Source organism: Anser brachyrhynchus (assembly GCF_964034855.1).
Source record: "Anser brachyrhynchus genome assembly, chromosome: 3".
Taxonomy (NCBI): Eukaryota; Metazoa; Chordata; class Aves; order Anseriformes; family Anatidae; genus Anser; species Anser brachyrhynchus.
Genome location: NC_137696.1, coordinates 56092308 through 56116894, shown reverse-complemented (window position 1 = coordinate 56116894; position 24587 = coordinate 56092308). Strand labels below are relative to the sequence as shown.

Sequence of the window (24587 nt, the reverse complement as noted above, 5' to 3'; positions counted from 1 at the left end):
AGTAGGTTTTTAATCAATGTCTATTAAAGAATAGAAGAATCTCTAATTTAGTAGGACAAGTCTTGTATTGTTTAAGATTAAAATCAGTATTACAGGCCTTTTTGAGACCAAGATGCTGTAGCTGGTTCAATACATGTAATTTCAAGAATTAACCAGGAGCCCATTGTGGGATCAGAGCTAGTTTTCTTGCTTACATTTGTCCCTTTGAAAGGTAGTTATCCCCCAGGTTTCTTTCCCAGAATCATCTCCTGCAACTGTGCTTCACTGATTGCTTGTGATTCAAGGACATGACTGTGCAGAAAATTCATCACAGCAGGCTGGATGGGTGTTCCATTCATGTTCGAAAACTGCAGGCTCCATCATAATATGTCTTCAGCCTTGCTCCAGCACAGTAACTACAGAGCAAACAGCTTCTTAAAAAATATCAACACCTGACTTCCAGAAGCAGCAAAAACCAACACGATTTTTGATTCACAGTGTGATGCCTGGTCTACTGATACAGATATTTAGAAAAGGATTTGCACGTGGAAGCAATTTAACTACACTGAAGTTTAAGGTAATTAAAGCTTGTCGCAAAAGGTACTTGTGATTTTTATGTCAGGCTGCAACTGTCTGCAAAAGCGATGTGCATTTTCTTCAGATAAACTGATAAATATGGCTGCTTTGCTAAATTTTAGTTTACATCTTTTTTGATATATACTGAGGTTATTTATGGAACTGCTTCTCCCATGATTTTTAGGAAGTCATTTAAAACTAATTAGCAAATTATATGTAAACAACAAAATATGGAATATGCTACTGCTTTGATAAACCTAAAAATAAGCAAAGATTATCTTTATTCAAGCACGACTATACAGGGACTGAACTGGAATGAATTACAAGTGGTTGATATTTCTCGCTTTCTACCCCCACCTCCCCAAGGGTGGTAGCTAATGCCAAATTTACACCAGAGATTTTGGTTTGGAGAATGACAAAATACAAGGGAAATTAGTTAACCACCATTACCAGTGAGATGGATATTATTAGAAACATGGCAATGAGATCTAAGAAGAACCAGAATCAAGTCACTGATAGCAGGTATACAGTCATTATGAAAAAAAAACTTTAAAGTATAGTAACAAGAGAAGTCTTAGCAATATTAAAAACTTAAATTACAGATGGAAATGCTAAAACTTCACAGCATGCCAATGAGGCTCAAGTGTTCATATGATACTTGTATTTGCAGAAAGCGGAACATGTTTTTATCACATGAGAATGAGATTTCATTGCGAGAAATAATGTAAGTAGATAAATATTGACTATGGACTAGGGATAAGGATTACTAAATCAGATTTTACTTATTTATTTATTTCATAATTACTCCCTGAAGCTCTAAGGAGATGGCTGGAGAGATATTTCAACCACTACTACTAGTTTTTATGTAAACCTTCTAACACAGGAAACAAGAAATTTGGAAACATGCTCACATTCCAGTATACAACAAAGGCAATCTAAGCTGTATGAATATTAAGATTGCAAAAAATTTAGTTTCTAGTGGGTTGGAATACAATTTGGGTTTACATAATGAAAGTCTTGGCAGTCATACCTAGTTCTAGAGTTTTATCTTATTTTGTATCATTTCAGCTAGAACCACATTAGCAACTAATTAGAAAACAGCATGACACTGGACAATATCTGTAAAGCACATATTCCGAGTAGTAAATGGTCTAAAATAATCTAATACTGAATCATTCTCAAAATGCTGAAAGGGTGGTTTTGTAATGCCCTGTATGAGATACAATCCCATCAAACATTTACAAAAATAAACTAGAGATAAACACAAAACACACGGCTGATTTTCTAACTTACACAAAGACTGCTCATAAACAATGACACGGAGAAGAATGTAATACAGAGAAACCCATTACTGGAATGCTAAGCATATTGAGGAATCCAGTCTGCAGCCCACAGTAATGCCATGGGAGGTTTGAGACCTTGGAAATGGTGAAGCTGAAAAAGATTGAGAAAGAACATGAACTCCCAATATGATGTTATGACAAGAAGTACTAATGGAATCGTTGGGTATGAGCAAGAACTATCAAGCAGAAATAATGACCTCACCACAGTGTAAAATTGACATAAGAATATTTCACATACATTTGGCATCCATAAAACAAAAATGACATTCAGAAACTGAAGAAATTTTAGGGATGATTCTTAAAACTGGTAAGGTTAAGATATCTCTGTGTAAGATTCAGAACGGATCCACACATGTCATGTATCAAGAATGCAGTTGCAAGATAAACAGATGAGCAGTCTTTTTTTTCTTATCCTGCCCTTGTTGAAGGTTGAAGGAATTGAAAGAAACTGGCACACTCATCTCAGGCTGCTATATGATAACCTTTCCTCCCACCCCAGCTAAGAGATCATATTGCTCAAGAAGCAGGATTTTAAGACATTTTGACAGTTGATATTTTAGATATAAGGCACTAATATCTTCTGATCATCTGGCAGAGAAGATCTTGGTGAATCATTTTTACATCTACCTGTCCTGCAGATTCATTATTCCAGCTGTGCACTGTTGGAAGCAATATCAAAACATTTTTGCAGCATTTTTTAAAGGTCTAATTTATTTATGTTTACAAGGATTATTTTGCTCTAAACCAGAGGATTCTGATGAGACGGTTGGGTGGTCCCTTGGAGAAGGACAAAGTGTCTGTGCACCTCAGCTGTGGAGAAGAATACAAGGATTCTAAAAGAGACCAGGCTACAGATACAATGCAAGGAAGCAAAGCAAGCAGGTAATTTTTACAACAGATACAAAGAAGGTATCTTGAGCAGATAAAATACAACAATATATGTGAGAGGGAAAAGGAGGAGTGTGTGTACATATATAGCAAGTAGATGTTGGAAGATGTAAAACTTTGCAGGAAGGAGAGGATAAACACAGAGGATACACCCCTTAGGAGGAAGATGGGGTGGAAACTATAAATCTGCCATGTAAAGTGCCTAGGGATGGTGTGAGGGATGATTTAGTAGAACAATGCCTGGTGGCTTCAGACAACAGAAAATCAGAATTTCAGCTTGACTTGAGGAATGAAATATATGCTTGGTAGAAGTTTTTTAAAAGTATCTAACAGCCTCAACCACCTTTGCTGGTGTATTTCTCATATTTTGAATTCCTCCGCTTCACCTTATCCTTTCTGTCTCAATCTTGGAAGCAGAAGTTCAGAAATGAAATTTCTGTCTTTTACCACTTTAAAGCATCCTGTTTGTTCAGCTGTCCCTACCAGTGCTTCAGTTTCAGTCTCTTGGGTTCTTTTCTGACCCAGGATAGCACAGTACCTGTGAGATTCTTCCTTTGTATCTTTGCAAGACTGAAAACGGTACCAGTGAAGCAACACATCATTGATTCGTCAGTATTACTGCATCACTGCTTGCGAAAGGTGCTGGCAGCTGCACAGTGTCTCTGTGAAACACAGAAGTTCTGTCTGCTAACCAAAGAAGATTATCATTTGTTATCACCTGCTACTACCAATATCAGCTGTATTTTGTGACTATCAGGAAGATAACTGTCTTTGAAAATAAATATTAGGGCCATTTTAGCAAATTTGGTTGTAAAATATAAGACTCAGGGCCAGGGCAAAGTCTTGCTCTGTGTGAAGTCTCATGACCAGTGAAAAACTGTCCCCTTTTATTGTTCTAAACTTGCCTTCTGCCAGCTTCAGTTCAGACCCCTATTTTTTATACAGGAAGAATTTTAATCTTATCAACAGACTTGGTCAAATCTGTATTCATGACCTTTCCCAGGTAACTTATGAATATGCTGATGAACACTATCCCAGCTCAGATTCCGACTAATAAATGAAGTGACAAACTATTCCTAATTCTTGGTTTTGCTCAACTACTATGCATCCCTACTATGCAATGAATTGTATAGGCAGCAATCCTATAGCCAATTAGTTTCCTTAAAACACTCAGAAAAGGAGTCTTATTGAAGGCTATCTGGAAATTCAGACACTGCTTTGCCCACATACTTGCTGACAATTTCCAAGAATTCCAGTGTCCTTGTGAGCCAAGCACTCCATTTAAAAAGCCACCATGAATGTTGCTCAGTAAATCATATTTATCTGTATGTCCATTAATTCTAATTTACCACAGTTTCTACTAATTTCCCTGAAAATTATATTTGCTGTTGCAGACAAGCATCTATATAGATTACAGGTCAATATTAATCCCACTTCCCAGAAAGCCTTTTTAAAAACTGGTGTCACTGTTGCCACCTTCCAATCCTCAAGTACTGTCATAGGCTATATGATGAATTATAGACTGCGGTTAGTTACATGACAATGAAGAACACCATTTTAAAAGAAAAAAAAAAAGGAAAATTTCAGCTGATGATGTATCTGAAGGATTTAGAGCTGCCATGATATGCTATTACCTCTACTTTCTCTCAAATGCACCTGACTGCAAATATACTTTATCCTCTTAATACTGGAAGTTCTAACCTTCTAACTAATTCCAAAGATAGAAATTTTCTGATTTACTGATTTTGTCACTATGCCCAGTCACTGGTTTGTATGCAGTACCTGCCAGTGTGTCTCTTTCACCACTGGCAAAAACAACTCTAAGAACATCAACCTTTAACAGCAACCTTCCCAAGACCTCTGCTTAAATTTAATTTGATTTGATGACTTCCCGTTGTCTCCAGACTTTGGCATAATTAAGATCCTATTTAATTATAATTGAAAATAACTACATTTCCATTCTGCTTTGTTGTGAACTTTTTTCATCATAAAGGTCTCAGATGAAAGACTAAAATGAATTTAAGAGAACTGAGAATCTCTGACGTAGATACCTGTCATCTATGTCAATGCTTCTCAATAAACCCATTTAAACAACTCTGTTTTCCTTTCTCACCAGCAACCACTGCTACCCTGGGTTACTTCTAAGAAATACAAATTTAAGTTATGTACAGAAAATATGTATTAGCAATACAAAATGCTGTCTAGGAATGTTCCTACTAGGTTAGGTTATTCTTCATGCAAAGAACATTTGTTTTACTACACCATACATGAGGAAAGCATTATTGTAGATAATATAGCCACATTAATGACCAAATGATATTTGATACATTGTAAATAGTCTGTACATACACAATCTCATTTTGTTCCAGTTATAAAGAAGTGTTCTACAATAAAGACACAATAAATGACACGTGACTGAAAAACCAAAACATTTTCTTCCAGTCTTGATTCAAGGAGGGTTCTCTATCCTGTGTAAGGCTCAGAAAGATGATTTTCCTCCTTGCATCAGATACAATGAAGTAGAAGCTTTTGTATATTTGTCTCATGACAACACTGACAACATTTCATCTTAATACAATCTGGTCACAGCAGCTACTGCAGAAAATTACTCTCTGTTTGCTGGCACCATGGGAGACCATCATTACTGACAAGATTGAGAAACCCGTCAATGACAATTCAGGACTCAATCTAACTCTGGCATCCAAGTGCCATGCTTTTTTATTAAGGCTATTTTTGTGCATCTTTTTAATTCTTATTCATGTCCATTGGTCCTTGACTCACATTGAGATTCAATGCAATAAAGGCTTCAGCTCAACTGAATTCAATCTCAGAAATCATCAAAAAGTAAGATTTATGTAGTAATTTTTAGAAAACCTTATGATGGCCAGCAATTCAGGTGAGGGGATATACTTGTAAACCCTTCTTCAATAGTATTGTAATGATGTTCACCTATTTCCTTTGCAAAAGAATCACACAGGCCAGTCTATTCCATATTGTGTTGTGATGATGTAAGTCAACTTCTATGTGGATGTTTAACAGAAACTAGCTACTACCCCCACCACCATCTTTGTTTAATAGCTTTGTTTGTTCGTCTGGGATTCATTTATCATATGGATTTATCACATGGTAGATTTTTATAGACAAAAAAAAAAATCATCTTTCATTCTCATGGTCACTCACTCCACATCAGATTAAAGCCATCACTTCTCTTAAAGACTGTTTAAATTAGATACAGAATTTTTTGATCAAATACAACTTCCTCAGCTTGCAAATGTCACACAACATCTCCAAAACAAGAACCCAAAATTATAGGCTTACTGATTGCTTCCTTGTTACTGTAAATGGTATATCTATACCAACAAGGGAGAGAGACGCTACAATTCTAGAAATGAGACAAAAAATACATCCTTTTCATGAACATGACATACTACAGAAAGATTCATCCTGTCTTCAGCTGAAGTTGAAGCACCCATCACTCCTATGCTTCACCTGTTCTTTGGTGGTGTTCTGAAGTACAAACCTCTTGGTTGATACAAATCTACTATTTCATACTGTGACAAGAATTTACAGCAGTCTTCGCTCACTAGTTGTCACAAAATAGAGTTGAGCAAATCTGTATTTGTAATCTGACATAGAAAAAAAATAAAAAGTGGGATTCTTCTTATTTCCTGTTCCCTTATACCAGTTTTCGGTCCCTGTTTGGCAGATCTCATCCAAATACATCCCACTGGTCAGTGGTGGGGTATTCTGTCTTTTAATTATCACCAATTAATGAAAAAAATGTGTTGAAATACATGCAAAACATCTTGTATACAAATTTAGTTCACATTTCCAATTTCTGAGCATCCAATTTGGAGAACTAACTGTGCTTTCTTTTATTTGTTTCTGTTTTGCTTGTTTGTTTGTTTGGTTGGTTGGTTCAGGGTGGGGTTGGAGGGAAGGGTTCATGTTGTATAGTCAGGCAAAGAAAAGAGCTCAGGCAGAAAGTACATCATATCCAGATGGTGCTGAAGATAGCTCAAAAGATTTTTGAAGGTACTTGAAAAAAATTATATGGCTGTCCCTCTTTTGTAGCCTAAAGCTGACTCCATCCCAAGCAAAGTCATCAAAAACTAGCCTCACAAAGGACATCAGATTAAGCTGTCGTATCATTATACAAACAGAATGAATTAAGTCAATACTAAGAAACAATTCCTCTTCTCTGTTTCACCATTCCTTTACACAGATCCAAACAGAAATACCAGATAGATCATGGTACAAAGCCAGTATTGGCAAAAATACTTGCAACACAGTGAGGCAGAGCCAAGCTTTCATCTGGGAAAGTGATACTGTGCAAATGGAAAAATACATCTGCATGCTACAGTATATTGACCTATTCTGAACCCCAGTTTCAAATGACTCTCAGACAAAGCAGGTGGCAAGACCTATTTATTTTTTTACAAAATTAAAATAAATCCAAAAAAAAAAAACAAAACAAATAAAAATATATCCAACACTTAATTAAAGTCAGGAAATAGAATAAGTAGACTTACAGTTAAAAAAGCTAGGCCATTTTTGCCCAAATTAATTTCCTCATATGTTTTTTTTTCTTTCTCTAGCTCCAGTTTGTTTTTGATCTTTAGATTGAGAACGGCTCTGAGTGTGTGATCTCTTTTACCTCTTTACATTGTTTGCTATGATCTATTCCTCATTAAAATCTTTGAGTTATACAGTAGGATAATTATTATTAATAAGGCATCTAGGATTTCTTTTTCCTTATGATACTTCTAATTGTTTCACTTTTAAAATCATTTTGGGGTATTTTTTTTTTCTTTTTTTCCCCATATTCATGTGAGTGTTTGCAGTTTGAAAGAAAAAAAAAAAAAGGACACTGGACAAAGATGATTTTACTTTAGATTAAAGGTTCCTTCTTATCAGGTACATGTGCTATCTTTTAGAGCTTTTCAGAATACTTCAATATATACATCTTCAAAATATGCACAACCCTGAACTTATTACATACACTGATATGGTGGAAAACAGTACAGAAATATTACTCTTCATGCTGACTTTTGAAACCTCAGATTTGAGTACAAACTAACATAAAATTGCCAGCTTCACATACGTATGCATAAGTGCACATACACATTTTCCATCGTTTTACTTGAAACATCTTAGAAATATGACAACATATTCAGAAGACTTTAGGTTATTGTTGAGTGAACCTACAAAGTCTTAACAGACCTCTGTAACTGCTGTCTCTGAATTTACTCCATAATGATTGTTACTTTTTTCTTTACTTATAATCTGACTTTGAATAAGGCTTAATTTCAATAAGGTTTACAGTGTGAAGGACCAGGACTCTGTGGAGAGGATAATAAATCTTAATGCTAATCCTGGAGAAAACAGTGTGGGTAAGACCCAGACTCTTTACCTGCTTCTTTGGTCAAGGTCCCCACAAGACAATAGTTCCATTTTTTCTGTCATCTAACTTTATCACCTATGCCAATCAGCCTGCCCTAGTAGTATAGCATTTACACTCCAGGGAACATATTTATTTTTATATTAGGGAGAATATTTATTCAGCACAGAGAAGTAAAGTGTTGAGTCTTTTATACCTTATACAATAGAAATAGCACAACAAAGCAAGGTATGACTGTATGGTACCAGCAACAGGGTCAGATAATTACAGACTACGTGCCTTGTTAAAACACAGTCATTCTAAGAGTCGCTAGAGAGATCAGCCTTTTGAAAGGGATATTTTTCACATGCTTAAAGAATACTCTCTGTGACTAAAATCAGGGGCATTTAGAGTTCAATCTGTATATTCTACAGATCTTCATTAGGTGTACACTGAATAATCAAATCAGAAAGGAAAAGGAAAATTATTTTTCATTAAAAAAAAAAAGATTGAAAATTGTTATTAACACTTACATCCTATGTTCTCACCAGGAATTTCTAAGTAGAATGAGTTTACTTTTGTCCTAATTTTATATCCAGTTTGCAAATAGGAAGCAGAGGACTCCACAAGTAAATGATATGATTGATATGATACTTTCTTAACTACTAAGAAAAGAAAGAGAGAGACTGAACAGAAACCTATTCAACCCCAAAGTTACAGAATGAACTGTTCCTTAACCTATGCTACAATGATGGTACACCATCCTCCTCACTGGAAAGACTCAGTATTTGTTGTTGTTTGTTTGTTTGGTTGGTTGGTTGGTTGGTTTGGTGTGTGTGTGTGTGTGAGGTGCATCTTTGCATGGCTTTCTTTTGAGACAAAAGCGCTGACAAGTCAGTAATAAAGAAGGTTGAAACTAGCTGTGGTAACAGTGGCTTTAGATGTAGCTAATGTATTACTTAATGATGTGAAAACACATCTACACTGCATTTCTGCTCATTGCAGCAAACACTGTATTTATAAAATGATCATACTGCATTTGACAAATCTGTACAGAAATATTGCAAATCTCTTCTGCAATAGTTTAACATATTCTAGTTGTTTTCCCCCAAACCACTTGATTATGCCAGCAACATGTGCATAATTACAGATATACAGAAGTTCATGTGCTCAGTCCAATCAACTATTCCTTGACACAGGAAAATAGTTATACAACCCAAGCTATTCAGACTGGACAAATAATGTAGAAGGTTAACAAAACACTGGAATACACTAGATATTTGTGGAGTAAAAGCTAAAATAGTATTGCTTGAGCACCTATTTCACACATCAAGAATATGAATAGAAAAGAATCTGTTGCCTTTAACTACTCACTCTTCCTCAGGGCAACAAAAACTAGCTCATGTGCAGGAATTTTTCTCCCCATTACGCTATTCATTTCTAGTCAAAATGAAAGTTCTGTAAAAGAAAATTTTGTAAAGCAAATGTCTACTAGAAGGTACTCCATCCAAATATGAAGGAATTAGATGAATGGAAAATTCTTTGATTGGTGAAGCTATTCTCTGCCGCTGATTAAATGGGCATCGTAAAATCATTCACTCTTCAGGTGGCTTGGGGTCAGTAGTTTATTCCCATTTATTACCTGTGAGATCAGAATGACATCAGTGTCATGCCTCCATTGTTTTTAAGTTAATTTTGGCTGTTTTTTTCTTATAACTTGGAAAAAGATCATAAATAATCACATATACAATTAGCATACTGAGAGACTGCTGTTAAAAGTATTCAACATATGTCTGGTTGCTCAAGTAGGATAAAGGCAGTCTCCCTTTAACACAAATCTAATTAAAACCAGCTTACACAGAGGGTCTCCAGAGTATGCTGAGACAATATGGAAAATATGCACAATTAAAATCCCAGGATTTAAATCTAGCTTAGAAAAGAATGCAAAAGAATGTAAAAGAAGTACTTTCATTAAAATTTAGATTCCTAAGTGTTTTGTTTTTTTTTTTTTCCTTTTTTTTTTCTTTTTTCTCCTTTGCTGGTAGGATCTTAAGCTACTTGGGTACATTTGACAACATTATCTTTGGTCTACAAGACAAGTTTTTCAAATAGATCTCAGATTCTTTAGACAACAGCACAGTTGACTAACCTGGCTGATATCATCAGAATACTGTGGGATAAAAGAAATGCAGTTTTAAATAACTTTGCTCATCTTTTGGAAGACACTGAAAGGTCTCCTGAAGAAGTGTATTAACCAGATATTCATTAACCAGAAATGACTGTAAATACACCCACAAATCAGGGGCTCGCTTTCAAGCACTGTGGTCCAAAGTGATTTCTGAGCAGCATCTACGACCAGGAAAAAAAAATACAGAAAATAATCTGAGCAGGAAATATAAAAATATCTAGACATATGGAAGACAACTGCAAGGGATCTAAATCACATTCTGTATTTTAGGGAATGGGTGCTAATAAAAAGAAAAACATGCAGAGAATCATCTGATCACAGCAGATTCTGGTGTTCTCGAAGAATTTTGGTTGATAATCATGCAGAGGAAGCTGACTGTGAAAGTGTATTGCATACAGCTGTGGAGTGTCAAGTTAGACCAAAACGTTTGTTTTAAAACATGTATGCTTTAAGCTTGAGGACAGAAGATAAATTAAACCTTGAGAAAGTTTGTGGCTGATCTAAGGCTGAAAAGCTGTTTGCAACTTTGAAAGAATTAGCTGAGATACAAGACCACTCTTGATCTACAAGACAGAAATCTGAGGGAGAGACTTCAAGGAGACTTAGAATTAATCCTTTACAAGGTGACTCTCATTCTCACAGCAATAGCTACCATGTTGACCAGGCTGAAGTTTCTGACCCCACAGTCAAGATTAGAAATGAAAAGGTATCACAGGAAAGGACCGTAAGCAAAAAAGTCAGTAGAGCAGGTTCAATGTGTATGAAATAATACCTGAAGTTTGCACAAGGTGCAAAATCGGGATAATGTAATGATGAAAAAAATGCAAGGGATACCATTTGTTTTTAAGAAACAATAAAAATACGCAGAATCAGTCAGCATACAGAAAGAGTGGTGGCAGCAACATGACTGCATGACATAGACTATTAGGGTTCTACTATAGGCACACTTAGACTGTTTACTCTTAGCTCTTAGTAAGCAGTACTTAAAAAAAAAAGTTTACTCTGTGTAAACTTACTTTTTACTCACAAACGCAAGGTCGAGAAACACCCCCACTTCAATTTCCTAGGCACAAAATAGATATTTTTACATGCAGAGAAGCCTCTTGGTATGTGGAGTTAGGCATCTATCATCCAAACTCTGGTATACCTCCTTGCACCTAAATTTCTGATAGAAATAAAACTAGCAATTTATGAATGCTTAAATTGTGTAGGTAGGAGTGGAAGGGTCAAGGCCACATTTCTGTACTTTGCATTTCTGATTTCAGAAGCGAGATATTCAGGGCAGCTCTCCAAAGTTTTTCATGTCATTCAGTTCTGCTGCTGACCTGCTTAAAAACTTGAACTCTGTTCTCATGGAATGACTGAGAAAACAGTGTGAAGCTGCATTTTATTTGATAGTTCAGATCTCATCAGGAAGTGTCCAGCTGCTGAGTCAGTAAGTTTTGTAAAAAGCTTCCCCATAAAGCAGTTCTAATACTGGATTACTTCCAGTCTACATTGTTGTCCCCTTGTTGAGTTATGGGGCATGGATTTTTCAAACAAAGCCCTTGCTGCCTGCCATTAATCCTTTTGGGTAAGCAAATCAGCAAGCCTTTTAATCACAGGGATTGATACAACCACTCCTAGCAAAGCACCACAAACCATCTGCCAATTTCACAACTATCAGATCCATGAGTGAATGAAAGTACAAGATAAACAGCATGGTACGGAATGCCACAGCTGAATAAAAAATTAGAACCATCACAGGGGAGATGGATTATTGCTTTATTGTGCTACAATCCATAGAGCAGTTAGATCTTGACATATCATTCCTATTATGGTATCCTTTGCTCCAAACTGCAAGTCTAAGCATAAACACATTTCCATGCATTATGAAAACAGAGGAAAGCAGTCACACACCTAAAAAATATGAATATAATATACATTTTCACGGGATACCTTGTTCTTACTGCCGAATAACTTGCTATATCTGCTCAGTGACCATGAAACAGCACTTCAAAATAAAACAGAAGTCTGTACCCTTCTCAGTCACAAATGTTATAATTTGTGTCCTGTATAGCTGTGTAAGAGCAAAACTGATGAGATATGAAATACTCCTTCAAAACGACGACAGGCCAATCTCACAGCAGATTAGTTGCTAAAACTAGCTGCAAAATAAAGCCAAGGGCAGGTCTGTTTTGAAGCAGTCAAATATGGAGAGTTGCAGGGGAGGGGAGGAAGGGTAGGTCCTCCATCTGTATATTTAGATCAGAATAATTTATCCGTTAAATTTTTTTAACATATCTCATCTTCCCGGAGAAAAAGGAAAAAAAAAAAAAGAGAAAAAAATCCCTAAAATATGATAGAACTTAAATTTACTGAAAAAAAAAGTGTTTGTGTCTAATCATCACCACCACAACTCATTAAAGCAATGCTGGCTCCAACTAGAACAAAGGAAACAGCTTGGAGAACAGCTGAAAAACATTGGCAGCCTGTCTTCTGGGTCCCCTTCTGAGCCTCCCCACCATTGAAAAGATCAAAATACTCACCTCAGACCTCTCCAGTGTAAGTTCAAAACTCAGAGAGCTAACTATTTAATGGACAAAACCAGAAAAAAAGTTGGTAAATACAAACTAAAAGTTATAATTCCCATTTCCCCTCCCCTTCTCCCAAGCAGAGTTTTCTACCTCCACAGACAGCCGTCACATGAAAAGTTTAGAAACTGTAGCTGACTGGGCATTAACCACAAATTGCACCTGAAAGGCATAAACTTCTAGTGGGAGTGAGAAGGGAGACCCCCTCCTGCACTGGTTTGGTGTTCCTCAGGGCTGAGGGGAGGGCCATGGCTGCCTGGGCAGTGGCAGGCAAGACCTTCTTAAACTGATGTTCAACAAATTGCAGCTTCTGAAAACAAACACAGGTAAGAAAGCTGGTGCTGAACAGCCTTGCCTGAATGATGAGAAAGGAGTCATCCTGGACCTGCAGCTCCTGGCTGGGCTTCCAAACCCAAGGCAATCAGAAGAAAGGCAGACGCAAGTCCGTAGCCCAGGCTCCCCCGATAGCACATGGTGGCTGCAGCCCACGTTCTGTGGATTAGGTCCCTTTGAATATTTCTGGGCTCTGATGTAGAACAGGCACAAGATAAACTAGAGACACAGGCTACCCCTATGCTGCTGACTACAGGATGGCCAGAAATGGTCCATTCATGCTCACGTTTCTCAGGACCCTCCACTGCAGCTGTGTCTGAGGCAGAGCTTGGTGAAGAGGCCAAAACAATGCCTGGGGCTCTTCTTAGGAGTAGCATGGAGGCCCTTAGTCAAGATCATCATAGAATCATAGAATGGTTTGGGTTGGAAGCGACCTCAAATATCATCTAGATCCAACCCCCCTGCCATGCTCAGGGACACTTTCCACAAGACCAGGCTGCTCAAAGCCCCATCTATCCTGGCCTTGAACACTTCCAGGGATGGGGCATTCACAACTTCTCTGTCCCAGTGCCCCACCACCTGCTTCTTTTTTTTTTTTTTTTTTAACCTCTTCCGGTGCATCATCACCCTTTGAGTAAAGAATTTTTTCTTTATAGCTAATCTAAATCTACCCTCTTTTAGTTTAAAGCCATTCCCCCTTTTCCTATCACCACATTCCCTGACAAAGGGTCCTTCCCCAGCTTTCCTGTAGGCCCCCTTTAGGCACTGGAGGGCTGCTATAAGGTCTACCTGGAACCTCTTCTCCAGGCTGAACAGCCCAAACTCTCTCAGCCTGTCTTTGCAGGAGAGAGGAATGTATAAGCCTAAAGATCTACATTGGATACTAAATAAATTGAGGTATTTCACTTGTCTTCTATAATGGAGTTTAAGAAAAATAATCATGTCTTGGGCCCTCATTATTATCTGTGCAGATGTACTCAACAATGTCCCGTAAGGTACATAGTGACATAAGGAACATGCGTACTCAAAATAACCAAAACAAAACACCTTTTTTGTTGCTTTGCTTGCAAATTTTTCCTAAAAAGCACAAACTCAGTGTTGGCATGAGGTAAAATTTTGGCCAGTGCTTTCAAATTTGGATGGCAAAGTTATATGAAAAAGGAATAAAAAGGAAATGGCCTAATATACAGAAGTACGATTAACTAAATTCCTACAATTTTGAACCTTTGGCAATCAAATTCCATGTTTATTCCTGCTAAGGAAGCCTTACTTAAGTATTCTAGTAAGAAAATGACAGCTTGACTATTCAATGTCCAAATTCTAGGTAGATGTTTATCTACAGAAGACATGCAAAACCTGTTCCCATAAAAATTTGGTGATATTCACTTAAAAAAAAGTCTATGACATCAATGGCAGAATGGACTTAGTAGGCAAACTGGCAACACTAGCATAGGTCAAAGTTATCTATAAATGTACTTTTTTCTGTGTCAAAAAATTTAGATCAAATCAATTGGGAAGAGAGGGAGTTACTAGATGGTGACTATCTAATACTGTTGCACCTATTTATTGTGCATGACTGCTATTTTTTATTTTTTTATTTTTTTTCACTCTGGGGAGTGCTTATTAGATGCACAGGGAAGTTCCTGAAAATTAATAATCAATAAGGTAAACAGAGGTTACATCCAGGTATTTTCCAACAACAGCAGTAACCTGTTTAGGTAATTTGTACCCCTTTTGTTGCCCATAAATTCAGAAATAATCACTTTCTGCTTTTTAGCACAAAGACTTTTGAGAAGTACTACAGTTTTGTCTGTTGCAACTGTTTTCTAAAGCCTTTCCAAGACCCTTCCTGATGTGCTGGGTCTTTCTAAAGGCTTTAAACTCTGAAATTTGGCACATTTATTCTTGATTACAATTTTTAATGTTCTGCCAACAGAAAAATATCTGCAGCTTTATGCATCAGGTGATAGATGCTTTGTTAAATTTGGTCAGCTGATCTGCTCCTGCTGGGGCAAAGGCTTCTGTATATTCATGGGAGGACCAAGCTATGAGCTGGCTTCTGGTTTGCTATTATCTCTTGAATCTTAGAAGTCATCGTTATTGCTACATTCTGTGAAACATCTAAACCCAGAAAGCCACAGTCTCCTACAGGCAGAGCCTCTCAGATTTCCAGAGTGCTCCACCTCCTTTCTATATATTCTACCTTTATGACGTTTTATCAGTATCTTTTATCTTCCACATCTCCCATTCAACCACCCTCTCTTATCCTTTCTGCAAAACATTAATAGGGCCTTGTTCACACTTCATTATTTGAATTTTCATGCTTTTTAACATATTTCTTATTTAAGACTCCTGTGAACTGTGAGGAAAGCACTAACATGTTGTGGAGTTCAAGATCTGAAGCACAAAAAGATTGAAGGCCAAATCAGCTAATACCCAAGTCAAAATAAAACTGATTACCTTTGTAGACAAGGACCAAAAATTAACTGCTTTCACATTAGGTAACGTAACATCTACCTGCCTGGGCATTGCTCTAAGAGTGGAATCCAGACTGCACAGTAAGGTGTTTTTCTCCACAGTGACAAGAATAGTAACATAAATTGCAGAGGCACTAACCTTGTTTTATTCCTTACCTACCCTAATCAACCTTGTCCACAACTCTGACAACAGGAAGGGGAAGCAAGGACTGAGCATGGCTTCATGCCTTATGTCAGGCTATGTCTGTTCTGCTGCCCAAAGTAGCATGCCTACCCTCCCCATGTCTGTATTCCTATTTCCTCTTCTTCCCTTGAACCTGCACAATTTCTCCGAGGGTACTAAAACTCTTTAAAAAATAATCTAGGACATTACAGGAATTCTGAACCAACTTGAGAGACTGTAAAGAACAGAAGAAATAGCAAAAATCAATGCAAGCACATTTGCTGGCTGGTTTCTGTAAAATCTTCATGTAGTCCAGGAAGCAAGGGGCAGAACCAGAGTAGGATGTGCAGGCAGCTGCCCAGGACAGTCCACGCTTGCAGCCAGCATCATGTCGCTTGTAGTCTCAGCATTTTCTTAAACTGACTGTGCTGACCCTGAAAAGGGCAGTTCCTCTCTTCTATGCACTCTCTGCTTAGCATTCCTATCGTCCTTGCCCTCCGTAAGCCTCAGAGCTCAGGCAACTACATACAGATTTTGGAGGTTTTCACCTCAAAAAGTTCTTCACTAGACCAAGTCTTGAAGCATTTACGTGAGCAAAAAGCAATGCTGTAAAGTCAGGTTATTTGTGATTTACTTGAATGATGCTGGATATTTCCAGGCAATTAAACAAAAATAATACATGCAGTTTGATATTCCTAGTTCCTGTAGGGAGGCACTACAAAACTATGATTTACAATCAAGGTCTTCACATCTCAAGAGAGTGCTATTCCTTTTACTGGTGATTACTACTGAATAAAGTTACTTAGATTCTGAAAGGATGCATAAAAAACAATACAGTTGCTTTGTGAAGTCTGAAGCCCCACTGTAAAACCATGAAATGCATTTACCTACTGTTATTGTGAATATACTAGAAAAGAAGACAGTCTGTTTTTCATGATAGACTATTCCATGCCAGAAATAGGGAAGTGAAGATGAAAATTGCTATCAGATTAGAATCCCCACAATCAAGCACTCATTAGAAACTCAAAGGTAGCCTATATGCAGACATGTACATTTCTTGTCACTTATATCTTAAAAACTACTTGGAGGGTGAATTTTGTACATCAACTTTGAATCATTTGAAAACTTTCAAATATACCCTTACAGTAATTGTATGACCTTGTAGGTTTGTTCCATTTTACATTACAGTCATTTGTAGTTGCAGATTAGAATGACTGAAAGAACTGTCAGTGAGTGCAATTTCAGAGCATTTTAGAGCACTACATAAGTAAGAGTAAACCTGCTCCTTTCATTATGTGAACATGAATAAGATGTGACACTGTGACAGCTGCGGTAACACTATGCCTAAACTTTACTGTTAATGCCTCCTTTATCTTTCTCATCAAGGTTTTCTTCTGAGCTTTTGCCCCTGTCACTTGCAAACTTGCAGAGGCTTTTAAGTCAGCTATTGTAAAAGCATGGAAATGTCCTAATCAGTCTTCTCTTGCATGCCTCTAACATAGCCATACCTGTTGGATCCCACGTGGTCTAAAGCCCACTAAGCTCATCTACTGCCTGATGATCTTGACTTGTGATCTGGTGCTCTCAAATGCATTATCACTTCTGGCATCCCAGAAACAGGGGGGATCAGTCCTCTGCAGCTCCACTAAGAGTACCCACCACCAAGTGTTAGTTAACGCCTTGCCTGGTGCTTTTGGCTCACGCCAGCTGAGCTAGCACTGGTGCAACTGAGCAACAGCTTGGTTGCAGAAGAGCCCAGGGACTGTTCCAAAAAGGGTTTATCAATGAGGCCATGATATTTTCTGGAGGAACATGTTAGCTGTATGACTTCAAACTGTGTTCTGCCACTCAAGCTAAGGGCCAAGGAATGGGTCCTTGCCCTACATTATCCCCTTTCAGCAGAGGAGAAATGTAGCAAACAGGCAAAGAATTGAGTCCCAGCAATCATGTTTCTTGACTTTGTAACGACCTTGTAGGAACAAAATATCTTGGAGAGTTATCAGAGTGAGAAAGACATGACAACAGTATACTCCCTGTGTGGCAGTGGTCCCTTGGTCCCTTTGCTGACAAATTTCATTGGGCTACAGAGCCAAGTCTGCCTATGTGGTCCTCGCTAACTGCATATATTTCTTACTGGGGATGTTCAGGGCCTTGCCTTCTCTGTATTCCCTACACACATACACACCCTATATTTCCCTTTATTTTCTACAGAGTGATTAAAGGATGAGAAACCACCACTGTAATAGGGAAATGTCTTTCAATCAAAGGTCCTTGATTGCACAGTGACACCTTAGTGCCTGTCACTCCTCTAACTGTCAAGCATCAGCTACAAAACTGTTGCTTTCACCTACCACAACAGCTAGTGAAGATGACACTGCAAAGGGAAGGCTGTAATGCAGAGCTGAGCCCTTAAAATAAAATGGAAATTTACCCTCCTGGCAGGTCCTGATTACAACAGGATGTTACTTTTTCTTATTACTGAAGGCTTCTGTTCAGAATGTTGTTTTCTTGAGCTAAGATTCAAAAGTTTCTAAGGAAAGCGTTGAACTTTCTGCCTTCTTACAATTACCTGATACATCTCCTTACTCAAATGTGACTGTGGATGTTTTACTGGGAACTTTGCAGATGGGTAGCATCCACTATCCTCTTCCATTATCTCCTTCTCTGCAGAGCTGCTAATTGTCCAGGAAAATATTTTATATGTATATATATATGTATATGTATTTTTTATATATATATATATATATATATAAAAAATCTAAAGACACTTTCTAGAAGAAGCAGTGACAAAGAAGAATCCCTATATCAGTCTTCTCAGTTAGTCAGAAGCCAGTAACTCGGCAGCACATTGGTGTGGTCAGAAAAAGCTTTCTTAAGGTTGTGTTTCTGTTTTAAAAAAAGTCCATCCAATTTCTTTACATTCTTCATGTTCTACTATACTTCTAAATAAGCCATAATAATCACGACATCACTCTTGCCTATGAAAAACTACACATCAGCTGTCAAGGAAAACAATTTTCAAAGTGCGTAATATCCTCCTCATTCTGGAGTGACTAGATTTCTGAGGGAATGCATATACACTAACCTAATAATACAGGCAAAGAAACAGACAATGTAATTTCAGAAACTAACCCTTCTTTAAAAAATGGAAAAGAAAAATCAAGCCCATATTCAAAGACCCAATTTTTAAAACATTTTAAGCTAAGATATATTAAACTATGTACTGTCACTCAGGCAAAGGCTGTCATAAGTCTTTGTCGTCATTAAACAAATATAGATTTTAGAGATCAGCTATACATTCTGCCTAGCAAGCACCTACAGTAATTTAAGATACTGTTCTTCTGCAGTTCTGTGTCACTGCCATGCTGCTTCGAGGTTACTGCACTGACCTGCATTCTTAAGCCACTTAAAATGAAATCCAGCAGCTCGGCCAGAGACACATTTCCATGACAGTAAAAAATTAACCCACTTAAGTTTGCCCTGGCTGAGGAATACTCATACAGCCTGTTGATGAAACTGTCCAGCAGGAGCAGGAAGTTATGAGGTTGTTCTCAACATTTTTGCAGCTGACTGCTGTGTGACATGTATTTAAGACTTTAACTGTAAAAAGCAAAGAATTAAATACAAGCTTATAATCTGTACCTCTAGTTTCCTCCTTCAGAAACCAGGCTGTTCTCTGGGTCATTTTTTGGTCTAGTTTGCAAGTAGGACTACTCACGAGACTGGAACTGATGCTTCAGACCTTTCTACAACTATTCCAAAAAATAATATACAGTCTTTTTGTACAGTCAGGGTATGGATTTCATTACTCAGTCTCTGCCTGCTACACGCTCTAAACAAGCTAATTTAAACAAGAAGTCTTGACAGTTATGGTTTGCCTTGAGGCAAAAACCCCAAGGAGACCTGGGTTACAGAACTAAAGCTACAATAATCTGTACAACCTAGGTAACTATAGGGAAAAAAAAAAAAAAAAAAGTAATGGAGCAAAATCATCAAGCATCTGAAAAGCAAAAAATAAAATTCCATTCTCTACATCACAAGTTACCAGTACAGTATTACCAGTGTAAAAGCTTACATGATTGAATTAAGTGTACATCACATTAAGGCTGGTGGAAATGAAGATGCTTGTAAACATGTTTGTATTTTCTCAGCAGTAGCTAAGGGCACAGTTTTCTAATTGTCAGAATATAGAAATGTGCCAGTAGCAGAGGACATGAGGAAAAAATGCCATGTTCAATTATTTATTTGGTCAGCTCCTATAGTACACATCAAAATCACTTCTGCAAATAATGGAAACTTTACTCTTGTATAAATTTGGTGGTAAGTCCAAATGCATTGGAGCATGGTGTAATATCCAAAACATCACACAATTTGTAAGAGATCATTACCTGGTCCAGAAATTATTACGGTAAATAGCACCCTCTGCAAACAATTAACAATCTGTACTGCATTTGTAAAGTGACAAGTCACTTTCAGACAGCCTATAAGTGGCTTCCGTAACATTCGTATATTATTGTGTATCAAAGACGTCTTTATAGTTAGAGCCAAGACCCTTGAAAATTTAGAATGTATGTGTTCAAGGAAGAGAGAGTATAGATATATTTGGATAGCCATCTGTTTTGGATGTCGTCTGTTTGCAGTATGTGTTGAACTCCAGGATGTGATAACTTCAGACACTCTCTGAACTGGATATACATTTGATAATTTTCTGCCTAGCAGAAAATAGTCTAGAAGTAGGTCCTCATTAGCATATGCTATCCATATGCTTCTTATCTATAATCAAATCATAATACATTTGTTCCATCAAAACATAAATGTGTGTGGAATTTGGAGAAAAATGCTTTTAGAGCAGTGCACAATGAAAGCCTCTTTCTCTGCTCTCTTCCTTAGAGACAAAGGAAAATTTCAGTTTTAAATACCACACAGTTGGAAAGATTCTTGCAAGTTTTCTGAGGACACAAAATCCATTTTAACTTTGATACTTCATAGCCTTGGGCCCTAAACCAACATTGCTAGTTTTACTGAAAAAGTAATATGATTGCAATGACAGTGTGCTCCCCTAGTTTTGAAAGAGACTGCCTTGTTTTTTATCGATCACTTACAAAATAAGACTTTAAAAAAACTAGCATTTCACAACTCTTCTATGTTGTACCCTTTACCGTTAAAAAGTAACCAAAGTAGCAGGTCCAATCTCCTGTGCCTCACTAGAGCAGCACCTCATTAACGATAATTAAAAAAAAAAAAAAATTCTTCAACAAGCTTCAGTGCCTCTTGGTTTACACTATATTTTTTTTTTCCCCCTCTTTTCTCACTTCTTTAACTCTCAGAGCATAGGAAACACAAACTGCATGTACACCAACTCAAGCTTTTATCCCATATTTCGAGATTTGGGCACATGTCCACTCCTCATACAGAATCCTGATGCTTTAATTATAGCCATAATCAGGGAATGCTACCTTATTTCTCTCTAAATAAATTCATTTTGCCACATTTTATCAGTCAGGTACAAAATACAGATCTGGGCTCTTAAAGAAAAATTGGGTCATTTTGTGTATATATATGTATATATGCACATATACATATATTCATTTGTCTATTTATATGGATATGGGGATATGAGCAGTATAACACCTTGCTCCTTAGATCTTTGTGACACATAACATCCAGTAATAATACAAAATCAGGTGAACAGGAAAAACAGTTTTGACAACAGAAACTACGTTCTTGTGCCACTGATTCTTTAACCAAAACCCTAATCACAGTCAAACTGACCACTGTTTTTGAGCTTAGAAAAAGTCAGTTAACAGTTTTTCTCTCATCAGCATTTTCTTTTTATATGAACTCCATATGACAGAAATATCAGAGAAAATGCAGCTCTTGTAGTCAGACTGAAAGAAGCAGAGAAAATTTCTTTTCAGTTGGCCTAGACTGGTTTATGGAGTCAATGTGTTCAATGACTGAACGAACGATCCTCCAGATTTTCTGCAAACTTATTCAAATTGTTTGAGATTCTTCCATAAGCAATACCGGGAAAAGCAATGCTTGCATTCTATCAAATGTCACCTTTATTACCTAACGGTTACATATAAAACCCGAAAAAAAAAAAAAAAAAGAAAAAAAAAAACACCAAAGGACCAGTTTTATACAAAATCCACAGCCTCCACCCTTATAGATTTTTCTTAAAATAACACAGCTATTTCAGAGGCTTAACCAGCCTTTTTAATACATAAAGTTGCTGTTACCAAGACTGGATTAAAGCCCCATTAATTTCCTTAAGGTATTTCTGACCTGCAAGTTGTTACACCTACTGAGTACATACTGCAGTACAGCTGAACAGCTCCTGGAGGAGCAACCTGGGAGGCTATTCAGTTATTATCATAGTATTAAAATCCCTCCAACAGGGTCACATGAAAAGCGGGTAGGATACGAAACACATTCAATGTGCTTTAGGCAGTGTGAGAAAACATGCAACTGAAATACATCCCGCCAAAAAGAGATTTGTTAAAACAAAGCTCTAAAAGCTTTGACAGATACCTGAGACATATAACCAAGACGGCAAATTCTCAGAATTGTCCATTCTGCATGGGTGCTGAAACCTTGTGAGTGTGATCTTCTCTGTGAGGAAAAAGAAACACACTCCTAGACCACAGTGTGATCCTGTGTACAGCATGGATAAGCTGGATAATACACATACAAAATCATCAGTCTTCTACTCTGTAGATCTGTAATTGTGGATGTCTTCCGAATCACATACTGCACAGTAATTTAAATGACCCATTATCAAAAGAGCAAAGCTGAATTCTTTCCAACTTACCAAATTTCCTTAATTAGTGAAAAATCTCTCTCACTGCTAGAGTGTATATTAATTTCATTCATCTACTAATTTATTGTAAGATTTGTATTTCAAAAACTGGATTCTGAAAGGAAGATTCATGGTTAGTGTTGTTTTCACAGTTCGTATTTTGATGATAGTTATGAAGCACAGTAGGAGATGCCTTGTATCAGGAAGGTAACAGGGGACTTATCAAAATCAGAGGATTTATCTGTAGTTAGTTGCGCTATCAATAAAACAACAGAGCTCCTGCTAAGGAAGCAGTTTGTTGGGGGCGTGTAGCACAGTAGGAACACCATGTTTGTCTTTAAAGGTGACCTGAAGAAATTATGTGATACTGCTGAGCTGTTTATTATGGGACTGTTTCATTTTACAGTAGAAAACATGTCACATAAGAATTACTCCAAAATGTCATTCCAAAAATCCTGGTTTAAGAAAATCTGTAGGAAGTGCATCCCATTACACAGAGGGTCAACAGACATGCACACTAATGATGTAAAGCAGACACAGCACAAGTTCATACATTGATAGAAGACAATTCTTTACCATGGAATATTATCACTAATCTTATGCTATGCCCTTCATTGCTTAGGTAGTGACAATTTTTTATTTTCTTTTCTGAAGATATAGATCAAATCTTACTTGTTAAGATACAGTGGTGAATATGAAAAATACAACCATTCAACAGCTTGAGCTGACTAGGTTTGGTTCAGGTATGGGGATGGCCTTCACAGACATAGGTTCAGCTCTATGGCCTATCAGTTTAACATCCCTCTCTCCTGTCTTTATGCCACACACCCTTCATACACTTAACTCTGGTCTTTGGCAAGAAGATCACCTCTTTCTAAACAAATATACACTAAACAGGCAATAAGCAGCAGTCTCGATGCATCTCAAAGATACGCCAGAGGGACAGAGACAGACCTTGTAGGCCAATGTCAGTTACATCAATTAGGTAAACTATGCCAACTATACGTTACATCAGCTGTATAAATTCACAAAATAGCTCCCTCATCTTTTTTCAGCTATGTTAGTTGCCTCCCACTGACAATAATACTTGAGATAATGGCAGCTTTTACAAATAAAGAATACAGGAAACTACACAAGTAACTACAGTTCATCTGTTTTAATTTGCTATCCAGGTCTTTATTAGTTTAAATGTATACTAATTTCTTCTTAGGCTGAAGATAGGTATCTTCATCATCTTAGCCCTTAATATGCTAAATATTCCACTATCCTCTCGCCCCTTCAGTGGAAATGAGATGTGATTATTATCTTTTACATACATATGTATTCAAAAATAAAACCTCTCCAGATAATATGAGCAGATTGCCTAAATAGGCAGCTAAATGACATTGTGACCTCAAACATAGACATGCCAGGTAGGCTCTGCTGCCACACAAGCTGGACTGTTTTGCTTCTTGAGGGCAGGTGGTACCTCCACACCATAATACTGCACTGTGAGCTTTAGTCTGGGTCCCTCGGATGACCACAAAATATATTACTTTCTATTATACCTACAAGTCAAATTTTTGCAGCCTAAGTTCCACATTTTTCCTTTTGGAGTTTTTTGTTTGCTTGTTTGTTTTAATTCATTCTGCTCAGCCCACATACTCATGACCCTAACAATCCAAGAGTTACCTGACCGTTGGTCTTTGTATCTGTGTTAAATATACATTGATCTTTAATTTGTGCTAGCTTCAGTGACATTGCAAATTACCTAATGTATCTATTAACTGAGAGAGAGAATCTTAACAAACACACCAGGGAAATATATATTTAATTGTTGCAAAATGTAAGGATAAATACAATATGATTTTACCAGGAGCTAGAATGCATGTCTTTAACATTGTGT

At 37.2% G+C, this 24587-nt stretch overlaps 2 protein-coding genes and 1 long non-coding RNA gene across 6 annotated transcripts in view; 1 reads left to right on the top strand and 2 right to left on the bottom strand.

Annotated features, from left to right (window-relative positions):
- Positions 1 to 24587, bottom strand: part of SAMD5 (sterile alpha motif domain containing 5) — a 201442-nt gene that overhangs the window by 24683 nt on the left and 152172 nt on the right. Inside the window, exon 4 of one of the 2 annotated variants that reach the window (XR_013948106.1) lies at positions 10160 to 24587. This exon is cut by the window's right edge and continues 105801 nt beyond it. The exons of the other annotated variant lie outside the window; for it this stretch is intronic. The gene's annotated coding sequence lies outside the window, so the exon portion shown is untranslated. Of the gene's footprint in view, positions 1 to 10159 lie in introns of those variants that run through there. 2 annotated transcript variants of the gene reach the window in all.
- Positions 1 to 24587, bottom strand: part of SASH1 (SAM and SH3 domain containing 1) — a gene marked incomplete at its 5' end in the record, with an annotated part of 518822 nt that overhangs the window by 386005 nt on the left and 108230 nt on the right. The gene's annotated exons all lie outside the window — the stretch shown is intronic.
- Positions 1 to 24587, top strand: part of LOC308191539 — a 63025-nt gene that overhangs the window by 7640 nt on the left and 30798 nt on the right. The window contains exon 2 of the long non-coding RNA XR_013948109.1: positions 240 to 24587. This exon is cut by the window's right edge and continues 30798 nt beyond it. This is a non-coding gene — a long non-coding RNA (uncharacterized lncRNA). The remainder of the gene's footprint in view (positions 1 to 239) is intronic.